This window comes from Urocitellus parryii, chromosome 11, assembly GCF_045843805.1.
Source record: "Urocitellus parryii isolate mUroPar1 chromosome 11, mUroPar1.hap1, whole genome shotgun sequence".
NCBI lineage: Eukaryota > Metazoa > Chordata > Mammalia > Rodentia > Sciuridae > Urocitellus > Urocitellus parryii.
This window is the reverse complement of record NC_135541.1, coordinates 51,822,797-51,840,040: the sequence shown is the minus strand read 5'-3', so window position 1 is coordinate 51,840,040 and position 17,244 is coordinate 51,822,797. Positions and strand designations below refer to the sequence as shown.

Below are 17,244 nucleotides of genomic sequence, written 5' to 3'. Positions count from 1 at the left end.
AGCTATGCAGGAGTCTGAGACAAGAGGATCACCAGTTCAAGGCCAGCCTCAGCAACATAGTGAGACCCTGTCTCCAAAATGTAATAAAGGGCTCTGAGGATGTAGCTCAGTGCTTGTCTAGCATGTGTGAGGTCCTGGGATCAAGCCACAGTACCAGACATACACAAAAAGAAAGACGGGCAGGAAGGAAGAAAAAAGGAATGAATCTTAAAATGAACTTTGTTTTAAACACTTATTCAGCAGGTATTTGAATACTTAATATACTTGGGTATGTTTTAATCTGACTTGTGCATCTTTTTATTTTCAGCAGTTTAATTTTAAAATTTACTTTGTCTTGATAAGATTAAATTTACAGTCATACAGTCATTTTCTAAAAGGGAATTTGATATAGATAAACTCAATTTAATAAAAATTAAATATAAACAATTTTGTTTACACCAAAATTATCAGAATTAAGTTGATCAGTCATTGTGACACCATATAATTCTATTAAGTATCCAATTCAATAGCATGTTTATCTATAGATATGTAGATAGGTAACTTTTAGATGATTGAGGCATGCTTACATAATGAAAAATCATTGCTAATAAAGATAAATACATGTTCATAATAAAAATTACATTTTTCAAATATTGATTACAGTGTTTGTTTTTGTTTCTTTTAAAACATGCCCTTTTCATGTCACAACTCTGTTGCTAAGAAGTCTGCTTTGATAGTAAACAAAAGACACTTTACAATAAGGTGACATTTTATTATTTATACAATAAAGAGACTTTTATGTTATTCAAAACACTTTTTTTAAATACTGAAAAAGTTGAGTACACCAAAGCCGAAAAATGGCTCTGCTATACACTGCACAGCATTATTTTAGTCCCTGTATTTTATATCTGTACAGAAAGCATCTTCAAAATGCATTCTAATCACATTGTACACCTTTACCAATTAGTGTCAATACATAAAATAAAACTGGAGACTACAGCTTGCATTTGCAAATTAACCTACAAAGTCATTTCACTGATTCAGTAAATTTAAAATATAGATTCATAAGACTTCTTTGCACAGAAAATGAAGCGGTTTTCAAGGTTGTTATGGTCTCATACTGCAAAAAAAAACCATTAAGTACATTCACAATCTATGTTAATAAAGTAGTAAATATGTTCTCATTCAGTTTTATTTACATCAATGTTGTCCAACTAAAAAGTACTGTTAATCATGATACAATAGTCCTTTTAACACATACAAAAATGACAATTTTTATATATAATTTTAAGCTCAAAATCACAATTATCTCAAAATATTAATTACAATACAGCCATTTCAATTAAACATGTCATGATTTGATTTTTTTTTATAAAATGTTAAAACTTTCTTTATTAAAGTAAGCAATTTGTTTGGAGTTGACTAGCATATACCCAAGTAGAAAATCTTAAATGTTAAGAGGTGTTTCCTGCCCCCTCCCACCCGAATTTGTATACAGCCACCTAGGCTAGCAAAGAGACAGAAAAGGCCCCAATTTATAAAGATTAAGCCTCTTTTGCTATACTGCTGTGGCCTGTTGGTTCTTCCATAAAAGCTTTACAAGGGGAGTATCAGTAAATGATGCAGTGAAATGCATGCATTAATATACAGTATGTCTATGTAAAATGTCAGCGTTTACTAATGCACATTAAAATGTTCACAAAGACTGCAAAAGAAGTCATAAGTAAAGAAGCACTTTATCTACTAATTGCATATTGTAAACTTGAAAACTACTTGTTAACATAATGGAATTTCTTTGAAATCAGATCCCAATTCAAGTTCTTTCTCTGACTAAAGGAACTCTGGTTACTTGGCCTTAAGATGTCACTGTTGTGCTGCACATATGGTAGTGAAGTCAGATATTATAAAAGAATATGACTCTAGAGACTGTCTTCATTTTACTAAAATAATGACTCAAAGTTGCATCACTGCCTAGGAATTTTTCTTAAACTTACAAGAGAGTGAAATATTTCACTAGCTGATTAATATGACCTCAAATGAAAAATTTGTGTTTGTATTTGGCACATATGAAAATATTAATTTATATAAGTGAAATTAGAACTTTATAGAATAATAAAAGCATTATGCCCCAAAATAACAGAGGTCAAAAGTAATTAATTATAGTTCAAAAAATAAAGAAAATTTTATACTTAACCTCAAAACAATATATAGAGTACCTTTTTTACTTATTAACAAATCATTTGAAAACTTACCACTGTTATCCTTTAGAATCACTTCTGTTAATTTAATATTTCTTCTCTGAATAGAATGAGACCATGGTTCATATTATGATTTACATATATCCAGTTCGGTGAGGGGTGCCCTTGGGTGGTGGTAAAATGGAAAAAATAACACTATATATGCAATAATCTACAGTAATCTTGCAGTAAACTTTTACAAGGTCATTTGTGATAGTCTTTGAGCAGAATTCTGTAGATTTACCTCTGATTTTCCATATTAAACTTGGGAAAAAATTCCTCCTCCTCATGTAGACAATGTTACCATCCCTAAGCTTCCTTTAGTCCCTTCTATACAATGTGTACAAAGAGAAACTTGATTGGTTCCTCAATCAAAATATATGTGGTTGATCTCTCAATTATCTTTCTCTTCATTCCAAACAAAATAATAAGGCTTTGCATTTTACAGGAGGAAAACTGTTAAAGAGAAATGCCTAATCATCATCGAGCAGAAGTATTAAAGATTTATTGCATTCCATTGACACTAGGTGTCATCAAAGCTAAAACTAAATTCTTAAGAGCAAAACAACATAAAACATTGTTTCTGACCTGAATCAGATGCCTTTCCCACATTCAAGACCAGTAAGAGTCCTCTTGGGTAGAAAGACCAGTATTGAAAATAACTTATTTCAATAGTACATTCTGAAAATAAATTAACTTTTCTAGCAAGTATGGGAACTGCTTTATATTCTTTCTGCCTGAGAGTTTCATCTTGGATTTCCTGACTAAATGAGAGATTCTTCAGTAGAGAGCAGGACAGTGCAAGAGGGATAGAGAGATACAGGAAATACAATGTGATTTTTTTTGTCCATTTGTCAAATGCTTTCCTTAATCCAGCTCTCTTAAAGGTCAACTGACCTGCATACTTAGGCATTATTTAACCTCATTACTTCAGCTGTGCAAAACAAATGAGCAAAGAAAAACCCTCCTATGTATACGTGTCTATACATAGACACAAAACCTGAGTCACAACAAGTTTTTATTATAAGAAAACTTTTCTTAATGTAGGAAAATAACCTATAAAGAGCCAAAAATAGCTTTGTACAATATATGCAGCTAACTTTAAAACTCACTGTGCTTAAGTATCGCATTTTATAAGACTCGGCAAAAGGGGATCATTTACATTGCTAATTTCCATAACTATAACTGAGATAACTACATTTTTTTATTTCTAACATATATTTTCATTCCCCTGAATTCATCAACTTTAGGGGAAAAAAAATCTATACACACATTTAAATAAATCTTATTCAATTTCTGACAAACTTCCTGTTTTTTTCTAAATGTTGAGGACATAGGAGTTTGGGGTTACTAGTGCCAAGCAATGATGGAATTCTAAAGTTTAAAACATAATCTATTAAGAGAAACATTACTAGCAAAAATATTTTATAGATGGAGTTGAGCCAAAGTCTGAATGAAGTTATTCTTCTTTTCAGGCTCCCATTCTCTTCTCTATCTCCATCCTCCATTTCCTTAAGTTTCTTACCTTTTTCATACTTGAACACTGAATTATCCCAACTGAAGCTCCCTTGCTCACATGAAGCCACCAGTTACAGTGTCCTCTTTCCTTACCTACATCTTTGTTATTTCTCTCTCCAGTAGCTCAAGACTCTGGAATAATTTCTTGATCTCCCATCTGGTGCCATTTAACTAATCCTAGGAGAAAATACTTAAATGTCCCCACTGTCCTGTCATTTGATACTGATTCAAGGCTCAGTTCAGGATATAACTTATTCCCTGGGCTATATGTCAGATGCATATTGAGGATATTCTTATAGAAAAATGAGTGAAACTTGCTTTTCCATGTTGACCCCAGTGGTTTGTCATTAATTATGCATTAATCACTGACACTTTCGGAGAAGAAAGCCATCTGAATAAAAAGGTTAAATCCTCGCAGCTGTGGTTCAATGGGAGATCTGAATACTTGTATCAGTAGTTGAAGGAATTCTGGGCAATGCTTGTGTATGCTATCCTTTCTTCTGTGCCAGTGAGCCTGGTTTAGGGATAGGATGGGAAATGCACACAGGAGGGGAGGAGATTTTTGGCATTAGCAAGGGAACTGTAGTCTCCTGCCTGATTACCTACAGTTGCCTGAGAAGGATTTTGCATTGTGCAGAAGGCTAAAAGCAGAGTCACACTTTCTTTGCCAACAGACTTGTTGCCATGGGAACCAATGCAGGAAAATGAATATATGATGGGACATGAAGGATTAAATGTGGAAAAAATTGATAGGGAGTTGGTTTCTACAATTGAGCATTTGGGATTTAAAGAAACAGGGTGTTCCTCATGTATCCAGTTCAACAAAAATGGACAAAATGACTTGGCTGGTTGCTGTTCCTAGGAGGCAGATGTACGGAATGCCGGGAGAAAGGAATATTCATGTTGCCTATAAAGGGAACTTTGTAAAATCCAGTTCCATCCCTGATAAGGTTAAGCTCTTAAGCCCAAATGTTAAATTAAGTGTATGATCATATGTGTCCTTTGGGAAGACTTGATAAACAAAAGCAGCCTTCTGTAACAACTCTAAACCTAGCACATACTAGCTGACAAGATTATTGCACACCTAATATTTTATTGCTGAAGCATAATTCCAAGTACTCAGAAACAAAGAACAACAACAAAAATATATAATTTACAAATATATATATAGCTCCCCTCCCCAACAAGGCAACTGTTATAAGTAACCAAGAACTTAATTTCTTTTTAAGGAATGATTATTTCACTTGATAGGAGTCCTCCCTTTGTTCCCTCTTTGTCATTCTGGACCTCATAGTAAACTGATCAAACCAGACTGTCCAGGAAAATCTTTACAGGGATTTAGAGTTTTAGCCTTATCCGAAAACTACTTGCATGTTGTATTTGCTGAGGCTCCAAGGAGACTGCACCCTTCCTGTCCACCAAACTTCCAAAAGGCTATCTGCTAAAATTCTTTATTTAATGCCTTATTCCTATTGCTTTAGACATAGCCTACACTGAAATGTAGTTTTTCTGAGGAGACGAGGAAAGGTCACACTGTCGATGACTTGGCCCTTCCTGGAAAGCTAGTATTAGTGACACCCTTTACCTGAAGTCTTCCTCTTCCCTCAAACATGAAGGAAAAATAAAAAAAAAAACTAGAAACATAACACTCACCTGGACAATGGATAGGGCTACATTGCTTAGGGCCTTACTACGGTGCTCAGGAGTCCAGGAAGCAGGAGACAAACCAGTATTGGGTAATTATCTTTAGGGTACATCTAATGGCAAATGGTTTGAGTAAAGTAGGCTTTTCTGCAAGAAATACACTGGGCACAGATTTCACTAGAAATGTTTTCTTACTAATGACTTCCTGATCTATTTGTTAGAGTTCCTTACTGAAGCCTTTAATAATCTCAACAGTGACTTCTTGAAATGTCAAAAGCCCATTAGTTTCTTTCCTTCCAAGAGTACTTAACAGAATTCTGAAATCCAATAAAGTGTCTGAATTTTCTAACACTTATAGTTTGGAGGCAAACTTGATAATATGTGTAGGACTCTAAACAGATGGTATAGTATAGTGGTCTTGCTTATGCTAAGCAAATTTCTTATATCAATATTCCAATAATTTTCAGGATTGGAGACTTCCAAACTTGTGTTTTCTTTTCTTTTTTTTGCAGGTAGAAATAACCTGATGCAAGACTCTAATCTTGATTGCTACATGAAGCCTTGTTTTTTTATAAAGGACAGGTAAACAGATTTCTTCCTGAGATAGGATAGTGAAACACAAGGGGGTCTTCATAAGTGGCTATTCTGTTGAATTTGTGATAGGATAGAGAGATTTCTGCTTTTCATATCTATATGGTCTCTTTGTTTTTGTAGTACAGGGGATTGAACCCGAGGTGTTCTACCACTGAGCTGACCCCCAATCCTTTTGTTACTTCAAGACAGGGTCTCGCTAGATTGCTTAGGGCCTTATTACGTTGCTCAGGCTGGCCTTAAACTTGTGATCCTCCTGCCTTAGCCTCCCTAGTTGCTGGATGCAACACTGCCCAGCTCCCTATGGTCTAAAATCAGCCAGCTGATACCTGGAGGAAGCCTAGCCGGTCAGGACTGAATTAAAGACTGAGCAGTTTTTGTTGTGGCTGTCCACTGATCCTCTCACTAACAGATAATACCTTGGACAAACTTGAGCTTCTCCAGGGAGAGTATTTAATAATTTTAGCACATCTATTCATTCTACAAACCCTATAAGTTACTAAGAATTAAAATTCTGCTGCTTCAATTTTTAAAACAATTTGAATTATGCTTTTTCTCTGAGGTCATTGAAGTGATTCTCTGCTATATCACATACACAGAGTTACCGAGAAGATCTGGTGTAGTGGGCCATGTGGCCATTTCAGCCATTCACCTAAGTGGCATGCATCAGACGTGATCTGTGTCTACCTTGTTCCAGGTGCTCTGTACTTTATTCACTAGAAAATTTTATCTTAGGTGTTGTTCAAGTTTCTATAGTTCCCATTCTGTACTTTAATACAAAGTCTCCACCTCATGTGTTTGCTAACAGTAAGAAGTGTCATTTTTTTTAATATTTAGGTACATAATAAGTGTTTACGATATGCAAGTCTATAAAAAGTCCATACAATTTTAATTTGGTGTTTAACACACAAATGATTCTTTTAAAGCAAAGATATCAAGAGACACCAAAGGTTAACTTCTATACTTCTATTCTTTCCTTTTCTCAAATTAATCCCTGCCATCTGAACATTAGACTTTGTTATCAAACCTTGAGTTACATGCTGGGTCTTCAGCGTCCTTACTCCAGGGAAGAGGAGCTGCCCGTGATTCCTCTGACTTTGACCCCTACAGGGCATCCCACTGGAAGGACAAAGTCAAAGGCAAGTGGAAAGCTAAAGCTTTGCTGGTCTATGACTACTCCTCCCCTGTAGGATTTATTCCAGATGAGACTGCAGTTCTTTATGTCTCCACTGTCATCTGAGACTTGTCCTGTTTGAGGGAAAAAACTGTGTGTGTGTGTGTGTGTGTGTGTACACATAGACAGAGCCTGTCTTCCTAAGGGAACAGAAAAATGTTTCTTATCCACAGTAAAGCCAAACAGAAACATTTGCCATTTTATTAGACTGTGAGAGAAAATGACAATACATTGTTCTGTGCTCCCTATTTTGTTCTTATATTTATTAGACTTTTCATATGTCTGGCTTACTACTAGACTGTGTATCTTGAAGAAGAGATAATGGTTTGTTGGTATTTATGGTTCATTGTTCTCATAGTTGACTTTGAACATAATCCTTTTCTAATTAACATTTGTTGATTAAACTGGACAGCAAGAAAAATATATGCTTTTAAAATCACTGATTTTTTTTAAGGAGAATAAATACTAAAGACAAATCTAAGATGGTCCAGAGTCTGCCTTAGCTGAGAACCATTTAAACACCTCTCTAGGACCTGTGGGTGCTCAGTGGCAGAGCACTTGCGTGCTAAGCATGCCCAAGGCCCTGGGTTCAATCCCCAGAAATGCCACCTCCCTAAGCTACATCTGTTCACACCAGCAGGTCTGGGGGATTTTCAAAACACAAATAATATAAGATGTAGGTGAGCATGCTGGGAATATTCATGGAAAGTAAAAAAGGGAAAAAAGAAATAGTCCCTTACCTTTGAGTAGTTTATTATGATCTAGAGCCCTAGGTTACATAGATAGCAACTATGATTTTTAGGAAATATGCAGAAATTAGAAAAGGGGAGAGATATGATATTGAGAGAGAGAGAGAGAGGTGTGTGTTTGTGTGTGTGTGTGTACAAAGAGAAGCAGGGGGAGGAGAGAGAGATTTTCTCAAGTTTGAACTCCTCTGGGAAATGACCACATAGATCTGCAATGTCATTAGCTGTGTCTGTGGGTTTATAAACAATATACCAGAGTGCTGGCCTCCTAGAGAAATATGCCTTGATCATAAGAAGACCTTGAAATCCTATCAAGTCCAAAAATATTGCCAAGGCAAATGATCCCAAAAGTTTGGCTGAAGAATTATGTTCCAAATTTGCTATCAGAGATAGCTGGTTTGAAATAAACAAAAGAACAGCCAGTAAAGAAATGTGTTACAAGTTAGAAACAGTTTACATAATGATAACACAGGAGAAATCCAGTTTGGAGAATGAGACTTGCCCACAACCTAACATCTTTCTTTTAGGGAATTCTGGCTTATTGAACACCAATAAAGTTAAGTCTTGCTTATGGCGATCATTCACTTATCCCTAAGGGAAGTGACACAACTGGACAGTCAGCACCTTGGGACAGGAAAGGTTTTAAAGGGTTTAATGCATTTGATAGCTTCACCACAGCTGCTGAAGGCCCTACCTAACCCAACCTCAGCGATGTTCCTGTTTGTTCTGCCTAAAAGCAAAGCTTCCGACCTCTTCACATCATGGAACAGAGAGAAAATGACAATGTTTGTGCAGCATTATGGGGCACAGATGTGTAGGAAAGTGAAAGCAATAAGTCATAAGCTCTCAGGCTCCAAGGGGATCGTTATCAGCACAAGAGGGAACTATGCTAGCCATTGGGTAGGAAGCACTGCTCCCAGGCACAAAAAATTAACCATATATGACCAAGGAGAAAAAATACTGTAGGTAATATCTGATACCAAAAATATATAGGTAGTATAATACCAGCAGAAAAAGCACAAAGAACTATTGGAGTACCTAGAAACTTACAAGGAGTTTTCTCATCATTCTCAGTAAAATTCTTCCTAATTTTCATTCTCATATTTAGTTCTCTGACTAAATCTATCAAAAGCTTATGGAAGCCTGACAACGAAATAGAAAATAAGACAAATAAAAAATGCCAAATGCTGTGTTCAAAAGAACAGACCCGTGACAGACACCTGCTATAATTGCTCTAAGATCTGCAGCAATATTGTGTATAAGTTAAATTTGTTCAGGAGATTCTGAAAAGAGAGGAAGCATATCCCAAGGTGGCTGGTTCAAGGTAACAAAGTTATAAACACCACTCACCTGAGAAAGTTGAGTCCAATTTGCTAAGAAAGAGCCTAGTAGCTGAGCTGGTGATCATGTGGCTAGAAGAAACAATTTCCTTTGGAGGAAAATGCCCAGGTATTGAATTTTACATAAAACTTCAGGGAGGAACATCTTGTATTCCTTCTGCTTTTGTTTTCGGTTGGAAGAAAAAAAAATATTAAGTGGTTGGCAGAAAAATACTATATATGCACAAATAAGTAGGGTTTTGATGGGATTAGCAGAGGAGAAGCCCAGCCACGGGTGCTAGTGAACTGGAAGAGTGAAGATATAATTAGCTTAGAAGAAGTAAACAGAAGCATTTAGCTTCTTTAACAATGATCCAGCCATCAGAGGCCCTGAAATTCCAAATACCTAAGAACCAAAATAGCCTGAGGATATGTGTCACCCAGGCTGCCAAGGCTCTGTGCCTTTGACATCCAGTCAGTGTAGCCAAAAGAAGAGAGGCTTGGGGATACTGTAAGCTATCCCTGGAATCTGGTTTTCGCCTTGAGATACTTTTTGAAATACATTGCTTATTCAGTTCATAATTTTAAAATCTGATTATAATATTATTCTCATTCCTTGTGCAGATAGATACAATGAAAAATTATCAGTTTATAGCAGATGCCTCGTTACCACCAGATGCCTGCTGAAAATAAAGCTAAACAGATACACACATATTCAGATGGATTAGTTTTAGAATTATATAAAGGTTATTCTAGGCAAGCTTAGTTCTTGATGTTTAGTTTTTGTAGGGCTCATTTAAATTTTAAGCAATTTATAGCAAATATATTCCCACATATTTGGACTTAGCATACCTGTAGGAAGTGTGGATTAAATAATGGGCAATCAACACAAAGACTTGGAGAAGCAAAAGCAAGTTCGAGACCTATTAAATTGATGAATGTGATAATTAAATTGAACTATTAAGAAACATGAAACCTTAAAACACACACTCATCTAAAGCTTAGAGAGAGAACAGAGCTGATGTCCTGGGTGTTTGATGCCACTATAGCGATTTAGTCAAATATCACTGAAACCACTTAAAATAAACTCAAAGCTCTTTTATTTTTCTCATGTTTACAGTATAGTTCCAAATTAATTCTCTCAAAAGAGTATGAAAAGGGGTGTTTGCATTAGTCCAACCGTCTACAAGGGAGTTGAAATGCCAAGGCGCAGGTAATAAAATCAACATATAATGCCGCCATCTAGTGGTGGATCTTTTTCACTGCAGAGATAAGTTCCTTAAAAAGTATGTGGGTGTAGTTTATGAAGATTTGAACTCAGTAATTTAAACTGAGGGTTTTATTGGATTGAAACACATGATTTGTTGCTTTATCAGTTTTATCAGAGAGACTTTGTAGCCCCTGGAGGAATTTATAGCATTAACTCTTTCCTGAAGGGAGGGAGACAAAGGAGTCAGATCCTCTCAAGATCCTTTTCAGTCAGTCTTAGGACAAGACAATAATATATTTCATTTCTCCACAAAATTTTACATATATCAATATTGTCTGATATTAGACTTTGTTTTCATTTTTTTTGGTGCTGGGGATTGAACCCAGGGCCTTGTGCATGTGAGGCAGGCACTCTACCAACTGAGCTATATCCCCAGCTCAACTCTGACAACTTTTAATGAAATAAGTTGTAGTGATTTTACTTGTTCTGAGAAGATGCATGACTAGAAAAGTTACCAATACATTGCAAAAACAGCTCCTAGAAATGCATACAATTAAACTAAATATATTTATAATAGATGGATTATTTTTGTGTGTTGAATTGACACCTGGAAGAGCTGAAGCATCACTCTTTCAGCCAGAAGAAAGGAGAGGGTGAGAGAGAGGAAGGGAATCCAGGGATGTATGAAGTAGGGCTACCAATGTCAAGAGACCAAAGGAGATGCTGGAATCTGATTTCTTTCATTCTGTTTCTTTTATTCTTCTTTACCAATCTTCTATCTCTCTTTTCCTTTGCTCATTCTTGTTCCTGTAATAATTTAATTTCCCCTACCCAGTCCTCATCTGCTCTTACTCTTAGTTACTATTCAAAAATTCTTTTACTTAAAATACTAAAGTACTCTTACTCTTCTCCACTACTCTTTCCCCTTTACTATCCTAAGATAGCATCATTCTTTCAATTAATATTTCATTTTTCCATTTCATTTTTCATATCATTTTTGTTCAAGCAGACTTGGCATTCCTTTCTCATGCAAATATACTGACGCTGGCCTATCAGACCAAACAGTAAGACCTTGGATAGTCTGAGGCAGCAGACTGTCAAAGAAGACAATGATGGAAGTTTCCTCTAAGAGAGACTCATGACCTCTAGATCTTTCTAAATCCAAAAATTTCATGAAAAGAAGATAATTAGCCAAAACAGAGAGCTAGCAAGTTCTCCTTATAAAAAGGCACTTGAAAAGCAGAGGCAGGATGACAGTAATTAGTATTAGTTCTATAAGCAAAATAATAGACAACAAAGATTTGATGTATGGGAATACTCAGTTCTGGAATCAATTTACTATGAAGCACAAAGAGAAAAACATGGGACATATTTTTGAAAGAAGCTAAGACAGCAATGTTTTGTTTGCAAGGAAATCAGGTTTTCATGAGCAATAAAGTGACCATGGTTAGGAGTTAGGAACTCACCAACTTGGGGCTCATCGTACTAAGACACAATTTTTCTTTTAAGGGGCTGAATTCCACTTTTTGTCCTGTGAAGGAAAAAATCTAACAAAGCCACTGTTCATGACAACTTAAACATGTTCTCATTCTCCTTTGTGATCAACAGGCCAAATTATGATCCTTATAAAAATTGGGGGGAGATGGTTTAATCAATATGATCTTGTTTTTTTGGGGGGTGTGTGTGTGTAAGGTCTATCTGAATAGTCAATCATACCAATTTGAGGGGAAGGTGGAATGGTGCTGGGGATTCAACCCAGGGCCTCAGGCATGCTAAGTAATGCTCTACCACTAGGATGGATCCACCCAGTCTGCAACCCCCAGGTCTAATCACAGCAATTCTGTAGTTTTTGCAGTCGCCTGAGAAATTTACCTGGAACTTATCACATTTTCACTATACGGGTACAGGAGGTGGGATCCATCCATGAAATGATGCTAAAATGCAGGGTGTAGACACTGTCATGCTCAGCTGTGGCCAAAGGCCTATGCAGAGACAATTTTTTACTCTTCTTTACTCTGTAACAGGCAGCATGAGGAAGCAGTTAAATTTCAGAGCTAAAAGGGAATAGGGATTCCTTCTTCCAAACTACCCTACCCCTATTTTTCTTTCAAAACTCCATATACTCTTCTCCCCACCTCCAACTTGTGAAAATAGCTTAGTCAAAGTAATATACCAAGTGGCAATGTACAAAGAATGGTTAAAAAGGGTGCAAAACCAGACTTAACTATGTACTGTCCCCTCCTTAGTTTAATAGTCTTCAGGGCCTTGGGGACTCTTGGTAAAATGAGGGAACTGGGTTTGATTATCTCTAAAATGCCAAAATCATGGCCTTCTGAGTTCAGCCTCATGCATTCATTCCTCTAAGATATTTCTGACAACTATATGCATGAATTTTTCCCAGAAGAGAAATGAAACAAATTCAAAGAACAGATATGATATGCTCCAATTTAGTGAACACAAGCCACTTCTTAAATGTTTTAGACAGGGTTAGGTGCTTAGAACACATAAGAGGGAAATTAAAAATAATTTCTTATATATCACAAAAGACCTAAGAGTTTTTAGAAGAAATGCCAAGGAGAGAAGGAAGATCAAATTAAAAGAGTTTTTTTTTTTTTTTTTTCAAAACTAGGAATGGTGAATGAACTGAGAAGATACAAGGTTCATGATTTAAGGTGATGAAAATTGAACATCAATTTCCTTTTTAATTCAATATTTATTAAATGCATTTATGGGTGAGGCCTGTCATCCATTTAAACAGTGCACAAATATATATTGAGCATCTACTGTGTTTCTGACACGAAGACAAGCATTAGGATGTAGGGTTAGCAGAAGCAAAGGTGTCCTCCTAAAGTTCTCTCCAGAAGGCCTCTGTTAAACATTGTCTGATCCTCTCTCAAGGAGGTTACAGTTGATAGGAGAGAAAAAACAAATACCAAAATAGCTGTCATTTCAGGCAGAATGTGAAGATACTACAAAATAAACAAAGTATCATAATGCATAATTCTTTCCAGTAAGACTAGGGAAGACTTAATGTTTGGAGTGCTGTTGAAGCTGGATCTGAAGTCTGCATATGACTTTGATAAATTAGAAAGGGAACGAGGACAGGAAGGCTTTCCTGTAGAGAAACTTGTGGGGACAGAAGCTGCAAAAGCACAGGGAAGGGGAAGGATCTCTGTGTCTAAAACACTAAGTACACATAGCATGAGGGGAAAATAACTCAGATTCTAGGATCAAACTTTTCTTGGAAGAATAGGTGTCTATGATACATGGATAGGTGTGATCCAACCTCATACAAATAGTATTTTCATGGGATTGGGTGGAAATCTTGCAATGAGAATTTTCTTTTCTATATCAGGCAGCATGAGGCAGCAGTTACATTTCAGAGCTAAAAGGGGTTGGGGATTCCTTCTTCCAAACTACTCTATCTTTATTTTTCTTTCACAACTACAAGTGAACTCCTAAATTCAAAGGCAGCCAGCTGAATGAAGGTTCAACCCACTGCATTCTTGAGCTGCTCATGCTAACATTAGACCACTGTGTTGAGAGTCTGCCTACAGGAAGCAGTGGTCACAAGAGGCATTGCACATATAAGAATGTTTTCAGTCAACACCTCAGTCTGTCCAAGCATTGACTCACATCTCCTCCCATCATGTAAAGGGCACACAGACCCAATTGGCGCTGGGCCAGGTAGAGGAGCACCATTCCTCATTATGTTCCCTTTCCTCTTTAGGGCTTACAAACTGACAAAATTATGGCCTCTCTTCAAGATGCTAAAGGGATTCTGGTTTCTATTTACCTTGTCCAACAAGGTATTCACACTATGCAGTTTCCCTAAGTCCTGCAAACATTCACGGTGGCTTCCCAGAGGCAGTAGGACACAGTAGGGAGCCCTACTGGCAGCTACACATGGAGCAACTGCGTTCAGATTTGACTAGATACAGGTGCCAATTCCTTTGCCAACAGATGAGTTAAGGGCAAAGGACAAAGGATCTCACTGCATTGTCACGTACTGTCTGGAATTTTGTGAGGTCCCTGGGATGAGGAGACTACATGATCTTCCTTGTGGTGCCTGATAGGTAGTTGACGCTCAACAGATACTTATAATATTTATAATCATTGCATTTAATGTTTTTGTTATCTGCGTCTATGAAGTCTCCAAATGTTTCAAATTTATGAAAGACACACCTCAAGCTTCTGAGATTCAGTTACACTAAAATATTTTCCCATGGAGAAAATACACAAGTTTTGCTGATGAAAATAAAAGTCCCTGTACCAGATACTTAACTCTAGGTGTAGAGATGCCTGGCTATCTGTTAGGCTAACTCATCTTTTAACTTTAAGGAAGGAAAAAAAAATCATCACAAGCAACACTCTTGTACAACACTAATGAAAAATACTTTTAAAGCTAGGGAAATTTTGGAAGAGTCACTTAAGTTTTCTTCTTAGCACCAATCCCAACACCCATCAAAAATTAGATTAACCTTAAAGAATAAAAACAGCAGCCTTCTTCTTCTTCTTCTTCTTTTCTTTTTTTTTTTTTTTAAGGAGAAAAGGAAATTGTGCCTGCTTTAAAAAATCTCACTTTTGAATTAAAAAAATAAATTCACTTTTGAAAACTTGACTCATGACTTTTCTTTGGGTCAGTCCTGGTTCTAATGCTATACTAATAGGAATCAAGGGATTTTAATACTTTCTACATAAATGCTGTTCAGGTTTACAACCTTCTAGACTTTTGGTTGCTGCTGTGAACAAAATTAGGCCAAAAAAGGGAACATTTTGCAGACAGCTTGGGGAGAAATCAATACAGCTGTAGACACCTTTAACCCCTGTGCATGCCTGCTATCCAGGCCAATTTCTTACCTTGCTTGTCACTATGTTGTTACACAGACCGCAAGCTGGAGTCCTGCACAGAATGTAACCCAGGAAACCTGGCCAACTGAAGAAACACCTCTCAAGTTGGAACAAGTAAGTGATTTTCCTTCTCTCAGTTATTTCTCCTTATTTTGGCTTCTACCAGGGCAGTTTAAGATAATCACACTGTTAAAAGCCGGGGGAATTCAACAGTCCTCTGTTTTCACTGCAGGATGTTTAATAAAAACTTGGAGTGAACCTCTGCCCCTCATTGTATCAGAACTTTCTGAATTTTCTGAGTAGAATTTCTTGTACTCTCAACCCTTACAGGAAACTTTCCAAACCATTCTCTGCAGATGGAGTGAAAGGTGAGGAGAGGGGCCTGGGGCAGTGACAAGCTGCCAGCTAAATGAATGTTGTTCACTTACTGTTTCTGAGTAGTTCATTTCTGGCCTCTTGCTCCCTGAGTGCCTGCTTGAAGGCAGAGGTCCACAGGACAGACCTTTTGGGGCTCTCAACATAGAATAAGTTTATGAATTTTATTTTAGAAAGCTCAGAGAAAGTCTCTTAATCTGGCAAACTCCAACATTTAAAAAAAGATAAATGAAAAACTAAATAATAAAAATGGGAACAGTTCTATTAAGGCAGTGCCCACCCTCACCCTTGCCTGTAAGCTTTGCAATGTGGTTGTCAGTGACTCAGTAAGTGCCCCACCTTTGGGCCTTGGTTACTGTCACTTCTCCAGGTTCCATGATCACCTAAGACAATTCCTTCCAAACTGGGAGCTGAAGCTGTCAGCTGATGCTCAAGGGTCTCTGAACAGCTGGAGCTCTACAGGGGCCACTTATGCTTGCTTCAGCAAGAGAACAGCACACCACTTCCTTTGAGCAGCATGAGGTTGGAGGGATGGATCTACAGTGGCAACAGCAGCAATGAAGAGAGGTCAGTTTTGCATCTAGAAACAGAAATGCCCCTAGATGTTTCAGGATATAACTGGAAAACTCGATTGCACCTGCCTTAGTTTTGTACAGTGGGGTGTCTTGGAAAATACCCACTCTGAGTAGTTCAGGTCAAAATGGAGTTAAAAAGGATGCATGGGAGAGCTGGGTCTCCTATAATATTAACCCACATGATTTCCATAGTATACATCCATTTTTCTACAGCCACATTCTACTTTTTTTTTTCTTTGTGGTACTAGGGATTGAACCCAGGGGCATTCTACCACTGAGCTACATCTCCAGACCTTTTTATTTTTTTATTTTGAGACAGGGTTTTGCTAAGTTCCTTAGGCTGAACTTGAATTTGCAATTCTCCTGCTTCAGCCTCTTGAGTCACTGAGATTAGAGGCCTATGCCACCATGCCTGGTTCCACATTCTATTTTCTTTCTATAATGTATTTTTGGGTTATAGTCTTGTTGAATGATGGGGAAAACTTCTAAGCCAAAGCGAGATGCTTTTATTCATCGGAAGCACTTGTGTTACTAATGGAAAAAAGTTTATGTATGTGATCTTGAGTCTGGAACTTTCTCCCCAGTTCCCAGTTGATCAGGTAGCTACAATCATAAGAGAGGGCACATCACTAACTCAAGTTTTTGAACATTTTATTAAGCTCAGAAAGTCAGCATTTCTGTGAGAGACACTCTACTGGGAACTCAGCCCTGCTTTTCCTATGCTAGATAAAGACCCACCCTTTTAACTTATTGGATTTCATTATCTGCACAACTTTTTTACTTTTTGCTCATCTAGCATTTCAATTAACCTGCTATTTGGTCAAATGTGTTGTCTGACTGAACTGACAACTTTTTATACCAATGTGGATTTTTATCTGGTAATATTGTATCCTTGTCTCTTGATAAGAGTATATTTATCAGAATAGGTATTCTTGATTTGTGTGCCAACCAGGAGCAGAAATTGATCAAGGATATCATTAAAAGTCACTGGAAAGACAAATTGGTAAGTACACTGCATTTTTCAA

At 37.0% G+C, this 17,244-nt stretch overlaps 1 long non-coding RNA gene across 1 annotated transcript; it reads right to left on the bottom strand.

The window, feature by feature from the left end:
* Window positions 1-1,010: 1,010 nt before the first annotated feature.
* Window positions 1,011-9,509, bottom strand: LOC113197730 (uncharacterized). The gene is made up of 3 exons (XR_003302741.2): window positions 9,240-9,509; window positions 2,232-2,341; window positions 1,011-1,099 (listed from the first exon to the last, which is right to left on the bottom strand). It is a non-coding gene; the product is annotated as an uncharacterized LOC113197730 (long non-coding RNA).
* Between the last annotated feature and the right edge of the window lie 7,735 nt (window positions 9,510-17,244).